Raw genomic sequence first — 21,133 nt, 5'->3', positions numbered from 1 at the left:
TTTAAAATGATTGAATTCTTCTCTAAAGGAGAAATACAAGTCGTTAATAAAAATATGAAAAAAAAAGCAGTATTGTTAGCAACCAGGGAAATGTGTACACGTATGTGTATGTGTATGTGGTGTGGTGTGTGTGTGTGTGTATTGTGGGGGGTGTAGGATATACATGAAGAGGGGAGAGCAGGGCAACAGTTTCCTTCCTCTATCAGTGTTCATGTTATTGCCTTAAGAGATGGTCTCTCACTGAACCACATGCTGTTTTTGCTAGACTGGATGGCTAGCAAGACCTTGCGGTCCTCTTTTCTACCCCTCAATAATGGGGTTGCATAGTAATGCTGGAATTACTTTACATAACCACTAGGAAACTGAACTCAGGTCCTCATGTATTTGGAACAGGCACACTTATCCACCAAGTCATCTTTCCAGCTCTTGCTTTGATTCTTTGGATAATAGCTATCCTAAGTGAGGTAAGACAGCATCTCTTTGTAGCTTGAGATGCATTTTCCTGGTGGCTAATGATACTGTACATTTCTCATATTTTTTATTAACTACTTGTATTTCTCCTTTGGAGAAGAATTTAATCATTTTTAAATCAATTTGCTTGTTTTGTACTGCCAGTTATTTTGAATTCTTTATATATCCTGGATATTGACCCTCTGTCAGATCGATGGCTAGTAAATATCTCCTTCCATTTTGAAGGCTTGTCTCTTTACCCTCTTGATTGTTTCTTTTGCCGTGCAGTTTTTAGCTTTATATAATCTCATTCATATATTTTTGCTTTCCCCCCCTATGCTTTGAGGATTCCATTTAAAAAATTATTGCCCATGGCAACCCCTTGAAGTGTTTCGCTATGTTTTCTTTTGGTAGTTTTAGAGTTGCACATCTCAAGGCTCTGTCTCTGATATATCTTGAGCTGTTTTGTCATTGTTGCTCAGAATGGGAACTAAGGTTTCAACTAACTTCCAAGCTTTTACAACTTTTAAGGAAATAAAAGGTAGTTTAAGTCAATGTCTTGTAGCTTGTCACTACAGAGCAGTGCCAGTGAATTCCGTGTCTCTATTCTGTGTGAGGCCACTAGCTTTTATGTTGTCCTTGACAACTTACTTTCTCTCATTCTGTCATGAAACCTTGTTAACTTAACCATCAAAATACACCCAGGACTCTGATGTGTTCTTCCTATCTGTATTGCTGTTGATCCAAGCCAACCGTTGACTCACTTCCAAGACTTTCTACCCAAATGTATTCCAAGTCCCTGACTCAGCATCTCTTCTTTGCTGGAGAGCGCTCAGAGGAAGGTAGCTAGCAGCCAAGGGAACACGAGGCTCCTGGGAGTGGCTCCTTCCAACGTGTCTAGATTCTTGTGGTTTTCAGGACATGGGCGTGTTGGCCTTGCATTTTCTGCTGACAATTTTTACCCTGCCTTGTAAGCTGAGCCCCTCTCTGATTGGTGTCTCTGAGCTCAGAGCTTAAGCTTTGAAAGGGTTGAAATCTACTTCTCCAAAGGTAGCCACACACAGAGAGAGAAAAAGACAAATCTGAGCCAGAAATACACTGGTTCTAACCCACGGCTCACTAGCATCCTAGCTGCATGTCAGCCTCAGTTTCTGACCCCTTTCTAGGTCTTGGCTTCTTAGTCTATAAAACTGGTGTAATTTTCATTTCCCTGAAGACTTAGCTTTCCAGCCCCATAAACTCCCATGCACCTGCCTCTTAGAGGTTTATTGTAACATCCAATATAGATGTGTTTCCTATATCTGTGGATTGTTTTACACACACACACACACACACACACACACACACACACACACACACACACACACACACACACACACAGTGTCCAAAGGAGAGATGTTAACACTGGGAACTGAATTGAAAGAACTTTAGCTTTGAACTATTAACATATGTTGGTGTTTGTTTCAATGGGCCATTAACTCTTCAAGTATGATTTTCTTTGTCTTGCTACTGAACTTTGCATGAATTTTAAATTAAGGCAATATTGAGAACTTAATGCCAAGCGAACAAAATTTCTCCGTTGGTCCTATGGCCATCACAAGAGCCCCAGGGAGATCTGAAAGGGGTGCATGTGTGGCTACATAATGTGGAATGTTGCTGTGGTAAGCACCAACCAAATGCTTACTTGTGCTTGACTGTAATGAACACTTGGTACCTTCCCCAGAGAGTCTTAACCTGCAGTAGGAAGCCACGCGACTCCATTACTAAACTGAGACCTGGTACTGGCATCTGGATGCAAATTTTAAACACACTAACTTTGTTTTACTCTTCAGTAGTGGCTTTGATTCCAACTTGGGGACATTAGTAAAACCAGACATCTGTGATGTCTCCCTGATAGTATTATTCACGGGCAAGTCTGGTTTGACCCGCACCTCTGAGTCTACACTGTTCAAGGAGGAGCTTTCTGGAAAGGCAAACACCATCAGTTGTCGTCTTGTTTCAAATGCCTCACTGTGTTGTAATTTCATTGTTGTTTTAATTAAGGTTGTTCATCACTTAAGGCCTTTTAGCCTGGCAAATAGTAGTTCAGGTTTATAAGAAAGAATAACAGGGCCCCCCTCCTGCTCCTCCCTCTCCCCAGCACCTCTTCTTGGAAGGTGTTCCCCACCCTTACAGATCCTTCACACAGCTCCCACCGTGCTCTTCCACCTGGTACCTGGCAGTGTATTAGCGCCCAAAGATGTCCATGTTAGATTCCCAGACCCTGTGTTGACCTTAGGTTATTTTAGCAAAGGCCAGTCAAGGCTATCAATCTGCAGACTTCAAAACGGGGAGGATTTCCCAGAGTTATCTGGGTGGATGAATGTAATCAGGAGGCACCTGGAGTGAAAGAAGGACGCAGAGCTTAGAAGTTAAGCTGAATGCATCCTTGTTGACTTTCACACCAGTGGAAGGAGACCATGGACCAAGGGATGTGAGGCACCTCTTGTTCTGAAAGCAAGGGCGTGGCTTCTCCTCAGTCTCCAGAAAGCAAGGCAACCTGCTGCAGGCTTGATCTGGATCCCTGCTGACACCCAGTGAGAACTGACTGAGGTTGCTCGGCTGTGCTATGTTCTTCTGAGAAGCTGCGTTTGGAGAACATTGGGTGGCCGAGGCAGACACCTAATACACATCCCATGTCCCATTTCTTGATTGTCTTTCTTTTGGTTCTAGAGATTGAGTGTAGACTTGCTGCTACAGGGGGTGAATATTCACCTTAGACATGACCTCTTCCCATCCCAGCTCCTCTCCTTACCACCGTCTGCCACCATTACAGCACAGGTTCTCAACCTCAGTCCTCCACTCTTGTACTCTGCCCAGGGCAGTCTTCTGCTGGATCTGCTCTTTGGTGACCATTTAGATATCTTCTTCCTCAACCGTACTGACGATCACCTTCTCCCATATTAGGGCTCTACAAGGATCCCATTTATTCTTCCTACATTGTTTCTCTCATTCTCTATGTCTGGTGTGTGTGTGTGTGTGTGTGTGTGTGTGTGTGTGTGTGTGTGTGTGTGTGTTCCTCATGTACACATGTGCTCAGTGAGGCCAGGGGAGGGTGTTGGATTCCCTGGAGCTAGAGTTTTGGGCAGTTATGACCTGCTCAGCATGGGTCCTGGGGACTGAGTGGATCCTCCGGAAAGGCAGCAAACACTCTTAACCTCTGAGTCATCTCTCTGGCCCCTAAACGTGTCTTCATTTCAGCCTGGGGAAATGGCTCAGGGATAAAGGACTAACTGTGAAAGCTTGAGGAGTTGACTCTGGATCCCTAGGATACACGTTAATGCTAGGGCAGTGGCCATGTCTGTAATCCCAACACTCCTCTGGGGATCTGGGAGGAGAAGCAGAAGGATCCTTGGTGCTCTCAGGCTGCCTAGCCTGGCATATCACCACAAACAAGAGACCCTGTCACAATCAAGGTAAAGGTAAGACCAACACCCAAGGACACTCTGACCTCCACACACATGCCATGGCATGCACAAACATATACACACAGATTAAAAACAAGCCTTTATTTCACCTTTGCACGTGGTTGGTGGACACTGGTAATATATAGTGAAGGTGGTGTTCCTCAGTTAGGGAAGCTTTGCTGCACTATCTAGGGTTTTGAGTAATCTGATTCTCTGATTTAATAAAAAAATCCCTTCCTAGTCTCCCTCCAATCTTTTCTCCTGGACTACGTATTTCCAGGATGTTGGATTTGCAGGAGTCGGGCTCTTGTTTTTCTTTTTGTTTATTTTCTACTTACCTGGACCATTCAACTCCTTCAACTCTACGTTCCAGTTGCTTTTTAAAAATCATATCATACATTTCTTTTTTCTGCTTCTTTAAGGTTTTTATTGTTCTCATTTTATGGCTACTCCTTTTTTATAACGTCTCGTTCTTATGTTATACATAAAATGATGCCTCCCACCATCCTTAGGAGAGCAATTATGGTGTTCTTATTTCTAAGCATTGCTTTGATTTCCCACACGTTTGCTTTTTAATGTTGTCGGCTTTGATCTCGGGCTTAAGTGCTTTCTTTATTTTATGGTGCCTTTGAATTGTTTACATTTAAGTGTGGGGTGTGTTTGTGTGTCTGTGTTGTCTGTACACCCACTCTAGGTTGATCTAGCTCCTCCATTTGGGAACCCTCCACCTTCCAAATTTCTGGATTTTTCTGCTAGATTGGCCATCTGTTGGAGTGAAGGGGAGACAGACATCAGGCTTTCTCACTGTAGGGGCTGAGGGGTGTTTCCCTCAGTCATTCCCCATCTTAGTTGTTGGCACTGGGCCTCCTATGAAACTCACTGATCCAGCTATACTGTCTGGCCAGCACAATCCAGTCATCCTCTCTCCACAGCCCCAATTCTGGAATTTTAGGCATGCAGCACTATACCCCACTTTAAAAAAAATAAGGTTTATTTATTTTTACGTGTGTGTGTGTGTGTGTGTGTACATGCCTAGTCCATGTATGTAGGTATCTGCAAAGTCCAGAGAGAATGCTGAATCCTGGAACTCGTTACAGGTGGTTATGAGATACCCAACATGGGTGCTGAGACCTGAACTCGGGCTCTGTGTAAGAGCAGTTAGTGCTATAAGCTGCCAAGGATCTCCCCAGCGGCATCACCTAGCTTTATAAATGTGAGTTCTGGGCTGAGGGGGCTTGAACTCGGGTCCCTATGCTTACATGGCAAGTGTTTTACCTACTGAGCCAGCTCCCGGCCCAGAGGGCCTCGATTCTGTGTCTCTCTTTGTACAGCAAATGATTTCATCTTAATGGTGGCCACCTGCAGCTTTTCCTTGGGGAACTTCAAAGCATAACTCTGCTGATGTGTGCAGAGATGCAATACCCGGGCATCCACCTTTGCCCTCTCTAGCCCATGGCATCCCCTGACCGATGACCTTCAGGACAAAAGTATAAGAACCTAAGATGGCTCAGTTCTGAAGCTTCACTTAGCTTTAGGAATTGGTGTTTCTTCTGTTGCTTTTTCTCTCTTCTTCCTGTCCCCGTTTTTTCACATCTGCCACTTTCTTTCACTTGAAACCTTGGCATCTTTCCTGCCCACATCTTGAGGACTTTTTCTGTCTAAGACATCATCTTTTAGAAAGAATGCCCATGACCAGTCTCTCTTTGGAGCATCTGACTTCAGTCTACTGAAAGCTTCACTCAGAGTGTATGGCTCAGATACAGCTCTGAGCTGCTGGGTGGAGTAGATGAGAGCCATGCTCAGTTCATGGGAGAATGTCTTAGGAAGGCCATCAGTTTACCCGCTAATCCCTATAGCAACGCATGCTTGGTGATGTGTTAGAAGACAGTAATCCGTGGGGAGACAGAGCTGTGGTTTTGTAGCCTTTGGGTTTCAAAACAGGATCTCTTAATAAAATCATCATGAAGCACTGGAAGGGGAATCTAATCAGCACAGACAGTTCTAGGGCCACATGGTACCATTCCTGGGCCACGTGGTACTCTTTTGTGGCTGGGATTCTAATGAGGGCTTCTGAGATTCTGAGCGAGGCGCCTATGCGTTAATTCACCAGCTGCAATTACAGACTGATTAGGGGAGAACATAAATAATTACAGCACAAGGAATGCATCCACAGTAACTGCTTTGTGTGTGCCTACTGTGTCTCAGCTTCTCTCTCATTACTGAGAGGGTAAGTGAGAATTAAACATTCACACCATTGTGGTGCCGTGTGCCATGGTCCATTGTTCCCGGGATCTGTTTGTCATCGCTCTGGTGTCAGTGTACACACAAGGGACAAAGTTTGCTGATTCAGCCCATGACTTTATTTGCAGCTATCTAACCCAACAAAGGACCATTGTTTTCAACCATGAAGACACAGGCTGAGCTCAAAGGTAGAATGCCTGGTGGTTAAAAAGAAACTTTTCTCAGGTACTTGTAAAGAATAAAGTCTTGCTTGTTGATGAAGACTGAGACATGAAAGGAAAGGTCAGGGGTTGTCTCTGTCACTCATCTTGGTGTCTGTGGTTGTAGGGACATTTAAACAGAAGGAAATCTGGCCATCATAAAAGTGTATAGGTGAGCTTACTTACTATAGCTGGGCATATACCAGTAAGTGTGCGTAAGGAAGTGTCAGAAGACAGGGCTCCAAGCATACCATGGGGAGGATGACCTCAAGTTTTGCAACTACATCCCCACAAGATTAACCATCACAGTACCTGTTCCTACTCTTCCTATTCTCTTCCTTCTTTCCTGGTCCTCCTCTTCCTCCTCTTCCTCCTCCTCCTCCTCCTTTTCCTCCTCCTCCTCCTCCTCCTCCTCCTCCTCTTCCTCCTCCTCCTCCTCCTCCTCCTCCTCCTCCTCCTCCTCCTCCTCCTCCTCCTCCTCCTCCTCCTCCTCCTCCTCCTCTTTCTCCTCCATCTCCTAAGGTCACCCAGGACCTTATTAAGTCCTCAGTTCCTTGTATGTACAGCCAGTATCTCTCCACCTCCTGCTTCCTTGGTTCTCCAAAGTCCCTTTCTCTTTAGAATAAGCAAATGGACTGAGCCTCGTGGTGCAGTAGTTCCAGCTACTCAGGAAACTGACACATTGGCAATAGCTTCTAGTGTTCTGATAGCATCGATGGGACTCTGCTGATCGCTGACCAGAAAAGGGTAACCCATACCCAGTGTGGCGGAACTTTCTATTTGATAGCCAATTGTGTCTGGGGGTGACATTTTTCTACCCTGTTTTAGGATAACTAAATTTAAAGTCTATATGTACAGCTATATCTATATTGGTATTTGTGTTGGTATCTATATATCTATCCATATTAATCTATATTATATCTATCTATATGTTCCCATAGCAGTAAGTTCAAAAGTCCTTAGTGGTAGCTATCCCTCCTTATACTCCTTCTGTGCTGCTCTCCCATCCACACTCCACAAGTCCATTTTGTTCAATTATTTTCTTACCTTCTTCATAGCACTCCCACTGCCCCTTACTAGTTTTCTTCTTTCTTTGAGTACTCTAGTTTAACGCACATATCTAAAGACTCAAAGCTAGCATCCATTTATGAAAGAGAACATGCACCATGCCATTGCCTTCCTGGATCTGAGCTACCTCCAGACTGATGGCTTAACTTCTTTTTATTTATGTACAGATTTCATGAATTCATTTTTCTTTACAGATGAATACTACTCCATTGTGTATATGAAAGGCATTTTTTTTATTATCCATTCATCAGGTATTGAACATCAAGGTTGTTTCCAATCCATGGCTATTACTGGATGAACCAGAAATGAGGCTCTCTGTAGAAGGATATAGAGTTTCTTGCTTTTTGAGGAAGCTACACACTGGTCTCCATAGTGGCTGCACTAGTTTGCACTCTCACTAGCAGTGAGTAAATGTTCCCTTTCTCTACAGCCAAGCCAACATTTGTTATCTTTTGGTTTTGTAGGTTTTTGTTTTTTTATCTTAGACATCCAGACTGGGGTAAGATAAAAATTCAAAGCATTTTTAATTTGCATGGCCACGATGAATAAAGGTGTTGAACCTTTAAAAGAATATTTCTCAACCGCGTATTCCTCCTTTTAATAGCTCTCCATTTTGCTTCATGCCACATTTAATTGGGTTGTTTTTTTGGTGTTTGGTTTCTGAGCACTTTGTCTATTCGAGACACCAGCCTTCTATAAGATGTACTGCTGGTGAAGCTTTCCCCCCTCATTTTGTCGGCTGCCTCTTCACTCAAATGATGATATCCTTTGCTGGGAATCCATTTTTTTTTCAATTGTTAAGTGCAATGTTTATGTCAACAGGATGAACAGCTATGTCAACAGTTGAAGTGTACTCCTCTTTTTTCCTCTATCAAACTCAGGGGATCAGGTCCTAGGTTGAGATTCTTGATCCATTTGAGTTGAGTTCTGTACAGGCTGAGAAATTAGGATTTAGTTTAATTTTTCTGCATGTAATTACCCAGTTTGACCAGTGCTATGATTTGAAGATACTATCTTTTCTCCGAGTGTGTACTTTTGGCTTCTTTGTGAAAAATAAGGTGGCTGTAGAAGCTTTTAATAGAGCCATTGTATCCAACTGCTCTGTTAACGTGTGTTATACTCTCTATATACAGATTTTTGTGTTTAAGATTTCATAATTATGGAAATTGAAGCTGAGTACTTCTACCTATATAATGTTCCTCAGTTAAACTTACCAATTAATATTTATTTATATATTTACTTATATATTTATAGTGAAAAATAAGTTTATTCATTATCAAGACTTGAGAGAACTAGATCATCTTCTTTGAAGAGATAACACTCAAACTAGATGATGTGAAGATGTGAGGCCTGTGCACATGCTGGGGGAAATGTGCTCTCCCCAGTGGGGGAGTGGAGGAAAAAGGAATGTGCTCCATCTGACTGAGGATACCAAGAGGCCATAATGCCTGGGACACAGCTTGGGGACAGAATCAAGGGATAAAGGCAGATAGGATCCTATCATTTGGAGTCTTTCAGGGTAAGGCAAAACCCTTGGATCCAAAGAGGTCCATATAGAAACAGAAGGTACTGGTGGGTGGGTATGGGGGACTCTTGGTATAGCATTGGGAATGTAAATGAGCTAAATACCTAATAAAAAATGAAAAAAAAAAAAAGAAACAGAAGGTACTCTACCCAATTTATTCTACGAAGCCACAATTACTCTGATACCTAAACTACATAAAACCCAACAAAGAAAGAGAACTTCAGACCAATTTCCCTTATAAATATCAATGCAAAAATACTCAATAAAATTCTCGCAAACTGAATCCAAGAGCACATCAAAACGATCATCCATCATGATCAAGTAGGCTTCATCTCAGGGATGCAGAGATGGTTCAATATATGGAAATCCATCAACGTAATCCACTATATAAACAAACTCAAACACAAAAACCACATGATCATCTCAGATGCTAAGAAAGCATTTGACAAATTCCAACACCCCTTCATGATAAAAGTCTTGGAAAGATCAGGAATTCAAGGCCCACACCTAAACATAATAAAAGCAATATACAGCAAACCAGTAGCCAAAATCAAAGTAAATGGAGAGAAACTTGAAGCAATCCCATTAAAATCAGGGACTAGACAAGGCTGCCCACTATCTCCCTACCTATTCAATATAGTACTTAAAGTCCTGGCCAGAGCAATTAGACAACAAAAGGAGATAAAAGGGATACAAATTAGAAAGGAAGAAGTCAAAATGTCACTATTTGCAGATGATATGATAGTATACTTAAGTGACCCCCAAAATTCCACCAGAGAACTCCTAAACCTGATAAACAACTTCAGCAAATTAGCTGGATATAAAATTAACTCAAACAAATCAGTGGCATTCCTCTACACAAAGGATAAACAGGCCAAGACAGAAATTAGGAAAACAACACTCTTCACAATAGTCACAAATAACATAAAATACCTTGGTGTGACTCTTATACAGAAAGGTCTGTATAAGAACTTCAAGTCTCTGAAGAAAGAAATCAGAAAATCTCAGAAGATGGAAAGATCTCCCATGCTCATGGCTTGGCAGGATTAATATAGTAAAAATGGTCATCTTGTCAAACGCAATCTACAGATTCAGTGCAATCCCCATCAAAATTTCAAGTCAATTCTACACAGAGTTAGAAAGAGCAATTTTCAAATTCATCTGGAATAACAAAAAAACCTAGGATAGTGAAAACTATTCTCAACAATAAAAGAACGTCTGGTGAAATCACCATCCCCAACCTCAAGCTGTACTACAGAGCAATTGTGATAAAAACTACATGGTATTGGTACAGTGACAGGCAGGTAGATAAATGGAATAGAATTGGAAGACCCAGAAATGATCCTACACACCTATGGTCACTTGATCTTTGACAAAGGGGCTAAAACCATCCAGTGGAAAAAAGACAGCATATTCAACAAATGGTGCTGGCTCAACTGGCCATTGGCATGTAGAAGAATCCAAATTGATCCATTCTCATCTCCTTGTACAAAGGTCAAGTCCAAGTAGATCAAGGACCTCCACATGAACCCAGATACACAGAAACTAATAGAAAAGAAAGTGATGAAGAGCTTCGAGCACATGGGCACAGAGGAAAATTTCTTGAACAGAACACCAATAGCTCATGCTCTAAGATCAAGAATTGACAAATGGGACCTCATAAAATTGCAAAGCTTCTGTAAGGCAAAGGACACTGTCAATAGGACAAAACAGCAACCAACAGATTGGGAAAAGATCTTTTCCAATCCTACATCTGATAGAGGGCAGATATCCAGTTTATACAAAGAGGTCCATATTTGAAATGACTTGAGCTGTAATCAAGGTGACTGTGTCTAAGAAGGGTGTCCTGTGACTCAAACACTGGCTCTCATGGTAACAGTGGTGGCTAAGGTGGACAAGAAGAGTTTTGGTAAAACTATCGAATGTGAATAATCTCTGGCTTTATGTGAAGTTTCAGATGACCCATGAACTACAAGTATACATCACTTATTCAAAGTACACAGTTGCATGTACTATCTACCTCTGTAAACAACACATGTTCAAAAGACACAATATTAACATAAATGTGAATATAGTGATGATGGTCTTTTGTAACCATTATCAAATGTAACACATATCTACTTACTATTCCTAGTGAGAAAATGGACTGTTTGGCCTTTAAGCAGTTCATTACTATGCTCACAAATTTTGATTTGGAAGAAGCATAAAAGTTGGCCTCCTATCCCTTATTACTTGGGTAAGGGAACATAATTCTATTCAAAGGAGCTAAGCAGCCCACAGAGATAATACAGCATGCTGGAGTGTGGCAGAGATGCTGGAGTGTGGCAAAGTCATGAGCGGCCAGTGGTTCTCTGTGGCTTGCCTCCTTCCACTGATGATCAGTGCTCTGGGAAAAGACTGGCGAGTCATGGAATCCACACTTCACAGCCAGCTAAGCCCTCATTCAGGACACTGACAACTGCTTTTTCTTTATATTTTATTTTCTCATCTTTAATAAAATAATATATATTTTGGAATAAAATGTGTTTTCTTATACATACATATTGTGAAGTGATTAAATCAGGCTAATTATCATATCTATGGAACTAATTAAGTTATCTGTCGCCTCATATATTTGTCATTTTGTTTGTTTTTAAATATTTTAGGTTTATTTCTTTTTATTTTACATGTATGGGTGTTTTGCCTGCATGTATGTCTGTGTACCATATGCACGCAGTGCCTATGGAGTCCAGAAGAGGAATCAGGTTGCCTTAGAACTGGAATTTCAAAGCAGGGCATGGTAGTACATGCTTTCAGTCCCAGAGCTAGGGAAGCAGAGGCAGGTGGATCTCTGAGTTTGAGGCCAGTCTGGTCTACAGAGTGAGTTCCAGGACATCCAGGGCTACACAGAGAAATTTGATCTTGAAAAATCAAAATAAGAGAGAGGGAGAAGGAGAGGGAGAGGGAGAGGGAGAGGGAGAGGGAGAGGGAGAGGGAGAGGGAGAGGGAGAGGGAGAGGGAGAGGGAGAGGGAGAGGGAGAGGGAGAGGGAGAGGGAGAGGGAGAGGGAGAGGGAGAGGGAGAGGGAGAGGGAGAGGGAGAGGGAGAGGGAGAGGGAGAGGGAGAGGGAGAGGGAGAGGGAGAGGGAGAGGGAGAGGGAATTACAGACAGTTGTTAGCTGCCATGTGGGTGCTAGAAATCAAATTTGGTCCTCTGAAAGAGCAATCAGTGCTCTTAACCACTGAACCATCTCTCCAGTCCTGGATTTGTTATTTTTATGTGAGAGCATTAACCTCTAATGTCAGTGTTTTCAAACATATAACACATTATGAACTGGGGTGGCCATACTGTGAGATACTTTCCCAGAGTTATGAATCCTACCTGACTTTATGTATTCTTTTTAACTGTTGGTTTTATTCTACCAGCGTGTGTGCATGTGTGTGTATTTGAGTATACACAACAGGCCTGGAGGAGCTTGCCTTCAGTCCTCTCCTCCAGGGCTCCTCAGCTTTTCAGTTGAGAGGGTATCTCACTAACCTAGAGCTTGCTGTTTCAGATGGATTGGGTGGCTAACGAGTCCTAGGATCTTCCTGTCTCCACCCCTAGCAGTGGGGTTATAGGCATCTTCCACTGTGCCTACCTTGTAGGTAGATGCTACAGATCCAAGTTCAGGTCCTCGTGCCTCACCAACAAGTACTTTACCCACTGAGCCATCTCCCCAACCCTGAAGTACTGGAATCCTAAGTCAATATCCCTCCATCTTCCTCTGCTCATTCCTTCCTTGGCAATGTCCTTTCTGTCTCTCTGCTCTTGGGTTAGCTGGATTGGATACTTCATATTCAACGAAGCCACTCAGGTTTGGTGTTTCTGTCCCTGTCTTGTTTGATTCAGTATCCTTCAGGGTCATCTATGCCAGAGGTTCTTAACCTGTGGGTCGTGACCCCTTTGGGAGTCACATATCAGAAACCCTGCATATCAGATTTTGCACTATGATTCACAACAGTAGAACAATTACAGTTATGAAGTCGCGTCAAAGTATTATGTTTGGGGGTCACCACAGCATGAGAACTGTATTAAAGGGTCACAGCATTAGGAAGATTGAGAACTGCTGGTCTACACTGTTCTAAATGACTGGGTTCCATTCTTTTTGAAGACTGGATAGGATTATTGTGTATTTATAGCACATTTTCGTTATCTGTTCATCCACTGAGGGACACGTAGGCTAATTCTCTACTTTGGATGTTGTGAATGCAGATAGCATGTTTGGGGTAAGGATGTCTCTTCAGCACTCTCCTGACCAAAGTCAGACAAAGGCTCCCCCACAAATGAAAGCCATAGGACAATATCTCTGATGAACACAGAGGCAGAAATCCTCTGTGAAATACTAACAAACCAGCTGTGCGTGGTGGAGCACACCTGTCATACCAGCCCTTGAGAGGCAGAGGCAGGGGAGCAGGAATTCAAGGCCAGAATTAGCTACATAGCAAGTTCAAGGCCAGTGTGGGACACATGAAATTATGTCTCAAAGGAAAAAGAAAAGATTAAAAAAAATAGGCAAACCAAATCCAACCATGTATTAAAGGACCACCGCACCATGATCAAGTGCGGTTTTTTTCTTTAGGATGGAGAAATGTTCTAATACATATGAATAAGGACCAGTGAGCTGGCTCAGGAGGCAAAGGAGCCTGCTGCCAAGCATGGTAACCTGAGCTTAAGACCTGGCACCCACAATGTTGACATGTCTTGTGAGGATGGGAAGGGGTTGATGATGGAGCTCAGTGGGTAGAATAAGTCACAAAATAAATAAATAAAAACATTGACTAAAAAGTCCTACAATACATACATATCAATAAAGCATCTATCACATAAAGAGAATAAAAAAGGTAAAATAGCATCACCAAGTCACAAGATGCACAAAAGCATTTGAAAAAATTCAAACTTTGATCACAAAAAAAAAACCTTAGAAAATAGGCCTAGCAGGAAAGACCCTCAGCTTGATAAAAGTGAGAGACACTATGCCCATGGTGATGGCATACTCACCATACCACAGATGACATCATACTGACCACGCCCATGCTGACATCATGCCCACAGTGCCAACAACTGGGGTCATACTTACCATGCTCATGGATGATGTCATACCCTGTGATCCAAGGTGCAAAGCCTTTCTGCTGGATGCAGAATGAAACCCACGAGCCAGCTCTCACCTGTTTTCGTCTCTCTGAGGTTGGAAGCCCAGGCAGAGTGGTAGAGAAAGATGAAAAAAAGCATCAGAGGTTGGGAAGGGGTTGACGATGGAGCTCAGCGGGTAGAATGGTTACCTCCCATCCACAAAGCCCTGGCTTTGAGCCTCAGAGCTGCAAACACTGGATGTGGTGGCACGTGCCTGCTATCCCAGGTGATGAGGCAGGAAGGTTAGAAGTCCATTGTCAGCCTGGGCTAGCTGAGACCCTGACTGAGAATAATAAAACAAAATAAAATGCATAATCAGAAAGAATAAGTAAAATCACCACTGATTGCAAACATCATGGTCTTGTGTGCAGAAAACGTGACTCAGCCAAACTAGACAAACCAACAAATGAATCCAGAAAGTTGCAGAATGGACAATCAATGTATGACAATTAGTAGTGTGTCTACACATTAATGGTGAACTATCTGTGACAGAAGCTGAGAAAGCACTGCATTGTATAGTAGCGTCCAAAGTGTGAAAGGAGTGAGTGTGAAGAAGGGGGCTAAATGTATTGAAAGCCCAACACATGGATGAAAGAAATCGAAGCAGACCCAGAAGAAGAGTCAGAGAGTTCATGATCTGTGTTTATGGCCTGTTCCTGCCCAACTGTCCATAGAAAGAAGAATACAGCTGTTAAGTTAGTAATACTTACTATGTGCAGGGCTAACATCTGCTTCTAGAATCTGGCCTTTTACCCTCTGTATCCAGGGTCTCTTCACTGCCTGTCAAAGATGCTCTACAAGTGCTGCCTTGTCCATCCCAGGCTGTAAAGAATGGGAATTTGTGTCGGGGTTGGGGGTCCCAGCTCAGAGGTAAAGTGAAGTCCTGAGTTCAGTCCCCAGAAGCCATCTAAGAAATCCTGTATGGTAGAGGTCACCTATAGTTTCCTTACTGGGGATGAACAGCATATGGACCTGCTGGCCCAGCCTAATCAGAGAGCTCAAGGTCAATGTAAAGACCCTCTCTTGTAAACAACGTGGGTGACTCCTGAGGAACAGTGCCCAAGGCTGACTTTTCGACTTATACTTAAACACACACATGTGATGTGCACGTTAACACACACACATATGCCGAGGAGTGGGACGGAGAGTGAAAAACAGAGGCTACCAAGCCAGTGCATGTGAGTAGACTGTGAAGCTGAGTGTAACATGCCTGGAAGTCAGCCACACGAAGCCACTGGAGACATCACTCCTATCACCACCATTTGAGTCCTTGGTCCCCTGGCTTCCTCTTGTCTTCAAGGGAGTGGCCCACTCTCAACAATGCTATTTTGTCTCTGTCCGTATCAGCTGACCGCCCCAAGAACCTCGCAGTCTCCCTGACTCCAGTCTTATCTCTGAACAAGACACCCACCTCCCCACATCACTGACTGGCTTGTGAGGCTCTCTCCACTCCTTCATCAGCTTCACTCATCTGTGACCCTCGGTGGGAGCCAAGGAGCTACAGGCCAGCTCTCTCTTTCCACCTGAGTGGCTGTGATATGAAGCCCCGCTTTGGAACACCAAGTACCCCAAGCATCCCCACTGTTCTCCCTGGTCCCGGCACCCCTCCATGAAAGGCTCGCCTTGTTCTGCAGCTCAGCCAACTGTGAGATTGCCTCCAACCTGTTTTTCATGTGGCTGTGCCCAGGAGCTCCCTTCACGCTGCAATAGCCAAGTTAAAGGTAACTTGATAAGCAGAGAGGCCAGGGGCATGAGAATCAGGCTCATATACCTGTGGCCCTATATTAAAAAACATAAAATGAAAACCATGCTAATTCTTCAATTTGCCTTGCTTTCTTAATTCCCCCTCTATATAATTTAGGAATCAAGTAAATGTATTTCTCAGTTGGAAAGAAACTAAAACTGTTGAAATAGTAGTCATTGGCTTAGATAAGTTTTTCCCCCAGATTCTCCCAGTCATACCATGACCATCTTCACAATGAATCCCATATACCATGGGGTGAATACCTGGGGATCCCTAAAGATGCTTTCATTGTTCAGTTCCTCTTAGCTCTGAGAACAGTCAGAACTCAGCAAAGCAAAGGGCAACAACTTCATAAGGAAACTGATGTTGCCCCTAATTAGATGACTGGCAGTTTTACTCTGGGTGGGACTTAGCCGTGGGAGACTGATTTCGTAGGATGATTTTGCTAGTGAGCTTGGAAGAGTCATGGATCTCCTGAGATTTGATCTTGGAATCTGCAGTGGGACAGAGTGAGAACAGCTTCCTTAGATCAGACTCTGGATGGGAAATGCACTCTGTGAGGTGGACCAGTTGTCCCTGTCTGCTTAGGGCTGGGGTGTTTTTCAGGATACTAGAGTCAACAGCTTGTACAAATCTGGACCTGAGTCTGTGTATCATCAGGATCAGCTTTAGCCAATCTTCCTAGACACGGGCATTAGTAAAACTTACACACGGAGCCCCACGTTCATGGTTGACTGCGTGTCTTTTTCAGACTTGCGGTGTGCTTTCACAGCGATGGTGGAAGCCATCAGAGTGAGAGGCTGGAATGGAGGGTTTGGTCTGGTCCTCATAGGCACTAGGAGTGAATAATTAACCCTGGCATCTGGACTCTAGGATGCCAAGGGTCCTCAAAAAACAAAACAAAACAAAACAAAACAAAACAAAACAAAACAAAACAAAACAAAAACAGGGCTTTTATCCAAAATGTCAGTGGTGGCCTGGTGGGGAATGCTAGCTCTTTTTCCACTCACAGTCTTCTGATTGTTGATGATCCAGCCACAGATGGAGCATAGCCATCCTTTTCTTTTCTTTTTCCTAAAACTTTATGTGTGTGTGTGTTTTCTCCACAAAGGCCAGGAGCAGAGCAGGTATCATATTCTCTAGAACTGGAGTTAAAAATGTTTATGAATCATTCAATTTAGGGACTGAGATTAAACAACAGTTCTCTGGTAGAGCAGTAAGTGCCCTTAACCACTGAGCAATCCCTCCAGCCCAGAATGCAGCCATTCTGGATAGTGGACTGGAGAAGAGAGATGGTGCCTCCATCTTTAGTCACTAATTTCCTCACTTTAGGATCACTTATTCATGTCTGTATTCTGGTAATCCTGAGGCCTCAACCCAGGGCCTCATGCATACTAGGCAAGCAGTCTGCCACTGAATAATGTCTCCAGCTTTTAGTATGTTTTATTTTGAGACAGGGCTTTGGTAAGTTGTCTAGGTGGGCCTTGAATCCACTCTGTAGCCCTAGTAAGCCTTGAACTTGTGACTTTACATCAGCCTCTCAAAGAGCCTGTACCACCATGTCTAGGCAGGAAGTATTTACTGAGCATTTACTATTGTCTTCTGAGGACAAAGGACAAACAAGATATGGTTCATTTCTCATGGTGCTTCTAGTCTAGCCAGGGAACCATGACGGCTGCTGGGAAGAAGGCAGGGGACAGGGACAAAAGAGCAGAGCAAACGACTGCTCGGGTGCTTCTCCTTGGGTGGTCAGCAGTCATCTCTCAGGGAGAAGGAGTAGAATGGAGGCCACTCTGAATGGGACATCGGATTGGATTTAGCATCATCATGAAAATAAACACTGGACATGTCTGGGAGGGATTTTCTTGATGATACTTCTTGAAGTGGGAAGACTGACAGTGTGGGCACCATCTCATGCTGGGGCCTGGACTAAAGAAAAAGAAGCAGTGAATGCCAGCATTTCTCTCCCTCTCCCTCTCCCCCTCACCCTCCCCCCTCTCTCTCTGTCCCCCCTCCCCCATCTGCTTCCTGACTGCAGAGGCACTGCATGCAGCCAGCTGCCTCAGACTCCTGCAGCCATGCTTTCCCTAGGGTGATGGGCTGCACTCACAAACTGAGCCAGACAATCTCCTCCTTCCCTGTCATCTTCTGGCATAGTTGTTTGGGGTTTTGGTTGGTTGGTCGGTTTGGGCTGTGTGATTGTGTGCAGTGTATGTGTGGTGTATGGTTACACAGGCATGGCGGTGCAGAGGCCAAGAAGGATATCTAGTATCTTGCTATATAACTCTCCCCTTAGTCCCCTGAAACATGGTCTCTCGCTGAACCCAGAACTAGGCTGATAGCCAGTAACCCCTAGTGATCTTCCTGTCTCTGCCTCCTATTGTCCTGGGGTTGCAAGGATCCACAAAGCCACACCCAGCTTTTCATATGGGTGCTGGCAATTTGATTTCCAGTTCTCATCCTTATGCTTACATAGCAAGTGCTCCTCCCCTCTGGGCTATCTTTTGTCCCAGCTGTAAAGGACCTCACACGTTCATGCATTACTCTAAGTGGCTGTCACAGCACCTCGTTGCTCAGAGCTAAGTCTGGACTCATCATTTCTCCCTAGGGCCACTATGCAATCTATCAATAGATATGGCTGAATGCGCCTTCCATGTGGACTCCAGCCTTACCTCCTGCTATTGGTCTGTGCCAAGCCCTACTCCCCTGGACTCTGCAGCTCTGAGCTTTCGCTCTCAACCACTAACAGTCACGCTTGACATAGCCTTTGGAGTGGCTGCTTGAAATAACACAACAACCAAACAGTAAAACTGGCCAGTACCTTCTTACACACTTGCCCCCCTACCCCCACCTGTACAGGAAGTGCTTGTCTGAGCATCAATGACATTTTTACAATAGTTGTATGTACTATCCCATGACAGAACTTCTTAAAACCAGCACAGTCTACCAAAAAAAAAAAATCACATAGCAAAGGCAGCTGCATGGCTTGGGGGTAAGAAGGCACAACACACATAAACCACGTGTGTGAGATGTTTGGAAGGAAAGGCAACCTAATGAACGGTTGCAAGATTGGACACATAGTATGTGGTTCAGCAATTCATAAACATAGCACTTCATCCGGAAAAGACAGGGCGCGCTGGAGGAGCAAACAGGGTCAGTCAACCCCTGAGAAGCGGAGGAAGGAACTTTATTTGAGGTGAGGAGTCTTAAGTCCTGGGATCATGGCAGTTGGTGACTAGAGGTCATTGGTAAAACTGGCTGAGCAGTCAGTAGTAGAAGAACTAGGTTTTGGCACTAGCTAGACTCTTTGGGCTCAAATGCTAGAGTTCTGGCCACTACTCTCTGGAGGTGTCCCCTCTTCCTGAAAGCACGTGATCCATCACATTTGTTTTCTAGTCTTGGGCCAACATGAGCTCTCTAACCCTATCACTTCCCATCATCTTCCCATCACCTCTCAGGCCTCAGCATGGGCCCCTCAATATTTCTCCCCTCCCCATGCAGGCTGCTGTGTTTACACTGTTACCCAGAACCACCTTCTCCAAAATATTTGCTGGGCAAATGGCTTCATTTACTTTGGGTTTCTACCAATCTCTGGTAACCAGAGAGGCCCTATCTAGGTGCCTTAAGTAGACAGGGAGTATCCACAATGCCCATTTTTGTTCTCAGTATTTAATTTTCTACAAGTGACTTATTGGTATGTACAATATTGACTTATCTTTATTCTTTCCTCATTTCCCCCCATTTTGGGTATATACCATCTGTTTTAGTTTAATTCCGGTTGCTGTGGTCAAACACTCTGACCAAAAGCAACTTTGGGGAGGAAAAGAGTTTTTTTAGCTTACACTTCCAAGTCACAGTCTGTTACGGAGGGAAGTCAGGGCAGGCACTCAAGCATGAAGGCAGGTCGGCTTGCTGTTCCACGCAGTATTACCTCCAACTAAGGAACTCATTTCACAGCCAAACAACTATAGCAGGAACCATGGGGAATGATGCTTGCTAACTTGCTTCTGGGATGGCTTATATTCAGCTAGCTTTCTTACAGTTCAGGACCAATTACATAGAGTGTGTGTACTTACCACAAGGGGCTTGGCCTTCCTACATCAAATAACAATCAAGCCACCCCCACCCTTTGGCCAATAGACATACCCACAGGTCATCTTGATCTAGGCAATCCCTATTGAGGCTTTCCTCTCAGATGACTCTAGGTTCTGTCAAGTTGACAGTTAAAGCTAACTAGACAGCACCATCACCCCTTGATAAGACCATAAGCAGCATGTGATAAAGTGCTCTGATTGCAGGTTCTCCCTCCACCTACGTGGCTTCTGTGGACTGTTGCCTTTGGGGTCAATTCAATAGCCAGAAGCCCAAACGCCAACCAGCAGGTCACAGAACATGGTAGCAAAAATGAAGGGGAAAGGAGGGAGAAGAAAACCATCCAAACTTCCTATCCCTTTCCCTGGAGAACCTGAGAATCATCAGCAAAGATAGCTTCACAACTCAGGTAAAAATGGGTCTGGATAAGACCTGTAAAAACATTCAACATCAGGACCGGGGTATAGTAACCCTGATTCTGACAGCATGAGATTGAAAATGCTGTCCTCATAAAATGATTCCCCATAGATTGTCTCAGTGGGAAAATGATGGTTGCCATGACAAGGATAATGATGTATGTATATGTATGATGTATTCATGGGGGATGCATCATGGTACAGACAGCAGGTTAAATGCTTTGTATGGCCTGGTTCTTTAAATTCCCAAAGCAGGATCAGAAGAGCAAGATGAAAGTTGCAGATACTGCATTTTGTAAATAAGGAGAAGGAAGCTCAGACTAGGAGAGTGACTTGGCTGAGATTAAACAGCAGAATAAGGATTTGAACTGGGATGTCACCAATTCAAAGGGCACTTGCTCACTGAATTGTCACATTACCTATAATGGCCTTGTATGCAACAAGGAGAGCAGAATTGTAAAGCATGTCTAAATAAGAAGGTTAGTGATGTGCCCAAGACAGGACAGCGATGACAATGTCCTTACTTCCAAACATAAGTGTCCTTATTACACGCACAATCTGTCATGGCAGAATGTCCCTTGCAGAGGTAGCCATCTAAGGTGAACAGAGGTTGAGCCTTTTATCTTCAAAGAATTAAGTCTGGGGAACTTTTTCCAGTGAGAAAGATGTTTCCTAGTATCCTCAATATCTGGGAACAATAACCGTTGCTTTCTCAACAACTGAAATGTGACAGATATCTGAGTAATTACCTGTCTATTTGGTAAGCCTGCACTACTACCCATATCTGAGGGGTTATTCCAT

The sequence above is a fragment of the Mus musculus genome, chromosome 7 (assembly GCF_000001635.26).
Source record: "Mus musculus strain C57BL/6J chromosome 7, GRCm38.p6 C57BL/6J".
Lineage (NCBI taxonomy): Eukaryota > Metazoa > Chordata > Mammalia > Rodentia > Muridae > Mus > Mus musculus.
Note: the sequence above shows the minus strand (reverse complement) of the source record.